Source organism: Opisthorchis viverrini (assembly GCF_000715545.1).
Source record: "Opisthorchis viverrini unplaced genomic scaffold opera_v5_45, whole genome shotgun sequence".
NCBI lineage: Eukaryota > Metazoa > Platyhelminthes > Trematoda > Opisthorchiida > Opisthorchiidae > Opisthorchis > Opisthorchis viverrini.
The window spans coordinates 643,338-646,547 of record NW_008751701.1 but is presented as its reverse complement, the minus strand read 5'-3'; positions in this window follow the sequence as shown (position 1 = coordinate 646,547).

The following is a 3,210-nucleotide window of genomic DNA, read 5'->3' as shown; positions in this document are numbered from 1 at the left end:
CAGTCTATAGGTGAAAGACGCACGCCAAAGACAGCTCCGATACTCCGCTCAGAGTTGTTAGTCGTCCAGATGTAGCATCCTTTCATGCCACCCGAAGGAAGCAAAAGGGCTGGGATATTGCTAGGTGACCCAAGCTTAGACAGGAGAAGTCCAGCTGCATAGGTCAGTAAATTAGCGCTTACAACTGAGCGATCTCGCTTGAAGAGATAATTGATCGCTTAATAACAAGGCGATTTTGTCGGCATAATCTAAATACATTAGCTATCCCAAGATGTGATTTCACCTGACCTAAAGCTGTCACGTTTTCTTGGTGGTCGGGCTTCTGTGCTGCAATGATCCTGTGGGACAAGCCGGCTGGAGCTCAGTTCATAAAGTTCAACCATGTCAAGAAGGCCAGTGGGGAGCAGTCCGACGAAGAACAGCGAGTCCCTGTGCTGCTAGTAATCGTACTGCGAGGTGATCTGGAGGTAAAGTCGTACTGCCCTTTGCGATAGGAGTGTGAGGGCAGTAAGGCGTTTCCCCCGGGCGACCACCATGTCCATATCTGTGGAAGCAGAGGTGCTGCCTTCCCCTGAGGAAGAACGAGTTGAAATATCATCAATGTTGGATTGATAACTGTAAATGTCATAGGTGTACGACAGCTGGAATACTGCCAGGTCGCCCACATCTAGACAGGAGGACGATTAGAGTCCTCAACCAGAGCCTTGGGCTCAAAAGCCTAACCGAAAGGCAGCGGTGTTGGGCCGGAAATGCAAGTATATTACCATTTTACGGAACAGGTCATCACACATATTCCAACCCCCAACCTGGATAGCCAGGAGGCTGTGTTCGTCAGACCCCTACCCATACGGCAGCGAAACATCGGTGTTGAACACTGATGTCACTGATGATGACCGTGATGACCCCTACCTATTGACCAACCTAGTATGACAGACTTTGTGTGTCGCGCAGACACCCCTCAGTATAGCTCAATGGGTCGCCGAGCCAAACAAACCACCACACCAGGCTAAGGCCCAGTCTCTTCGTGACGGACGGGTTAGAAAAGACCGGTCCAAAAAATCGCATACTCCGATCGTCCAAAAGGGGTGGCCGTGACCGCCGGTGCATTATTCAGTATGGTCGAAATACTTTTAAACCCAGAGTCCGGTGCTGCTCAAAAGGTACCTGCTGTGCGCAGCTGCACTAGGGCTGAGACAGTAATGCCCTACTCCCTGCGCCCTAGGGCCAGAATGGCCCCCTACAGCCAAGTGGGTCAGACTATTGAGCCACTAGGTCCCCAAAGCAAACCCTAACGACCGCTGTCTCGCGGTCTAGACTCTTGAGTCAGAGCTCAAGGTAGGGTACCCAAAACCCACTTCTTTGGCAATCGGTGAAGTATCTTTGCTCTTGCAGCTCTTCGCTCAACCACCTTCTCCCAAATTCCTTCCCCACCCATCGTACAATGCAGCGTAATCAGTCCATCTGCCAATCCCCTAGCCATTGTTTCGCGTCTCAAACTTCGCCCAGAAAAATAAACCAAAATAATCAATTATTAACTTCAGAAGATCTGAGCCATTTGGCAGCCTTTAATGTCCGTGCTCTATGTCAAATTACGCAACAGGCATCCCGTGCCGAAACCTTGCTTGTCCTCTCGGTTGCTTTATGTTATGTATCCGATCATGGAAGACTCACTTCCAGCCTCTAATGCCTGTGGGGTCGAAGTGCTCCCTGGGCCTCCGCTCACAGACATCGAGTACGCAGACGACATAGCTCTTCTAGGATCTGACCCCGTGGCATTGCAAACAATACTAAATAATCTAAATAATTCTGCCTCGCGGTTTGGTATGCGCTGTCGTCTCTACGCTGTGCAGTTGGCTGGCTCAGTTAACGGTCGATGAGGTAAACGATGTTCATTCGTTGTATCAGCATACGCCCCAACAGACAGCAGTTCTGAGACCGAGAATGAGTTTTAGCAAGATCTGTCACGACTACTTCAGTCGGCAAGAAGGACAGATATAGTAATCCTGACGGGTGTATGAATGCCCGCGTTGGACGACTAAGTCCGGAAGAAGTACAGTTGGGTGGCAGATTTGGAGTCGATGATGAGCGTACGGATAATGGGGAGCAGCTTCTTCAGATGTGTGCAGATCATTGTCTGTTACTAGCCAGTATTAACTTTCAAGATGAACGCTCACATCGAGTTGCTTGAAGGCCACCTACCACAAGACAGTCATGGACTCAACTGGACCATGTGGATATTAGTTACCGATGGAGATGGGTTGTCGTTGCTTCTGGGGTATGCAACTTGACTCTGATCACGTCATCGTGCAGACCCAGTTAACACACTGCTTTCCGTCAGTTTTACGGGTGTCAAAGGAGAGTAGCTCCTTTCATCAACTATGGCGAGTTTCAGTAGCTCAAGAGTTTCGAACCGATGTGGTTGGAAAGCTGCAAGCAACGCACGGTCATGTGGATGACGAATATTGCTTGGAGGTTGAATCGAAGCGAGTTAAAGAAGTTGTTCTTTCGGCTTTTCGAACCGTTTCTCCAGGTCATCTGACCAGACTGAATGAACACTAGATAGCATCGAAAACATCAAACCTTATTGCAGCCAGAATCTGATCAGACCAACCGATCAGAACCTCAAAGAAAGGTTCATCTGGTCTGATTCAACAGAATTGCTGGAAGAACCCAGCGGGCCTGAATGTAACATCGACACAAACCCGCCATAAGCAACCGAAATCCAGCGTGAGATTTCAAAGCTGAAGGGCGACAAGGCACCTGACCCGGATGGTATGCACTCCGTGCTTTTCAAAGAAGGAAGCAAGGTCTTGGTGAACAGTCTGACAACCATACTTCAGAAGGTTAGGGTAGAATGAAGCTCCTCGATCATCAACTCAGTACTCAGAAAGAGCGCAAGTACGTCATGTGAAAACCCTCGTGGTATCAACCTAATATCATTCGCTCTCTGGCATTTATTTGAGCAAGTTGATGGATTATCCGGAGCGACAGATTCCTGAGAATCAAGCTGGGTTTCGCCATGGACAAGGATGCATCGAACATATCTTTAACTTGGGACAAGTTCTTGAACAGTGCCACCCCTTCATACGTCCAACGTTGTTCGTTTTCCTTTATCTGAAAGCTGTTTCACTTCTGTCAATCACCATCATCATCATCATCATCATCATCATCATCAATGACAGCAACATCAGTGTTGGCACTGATGCTTCA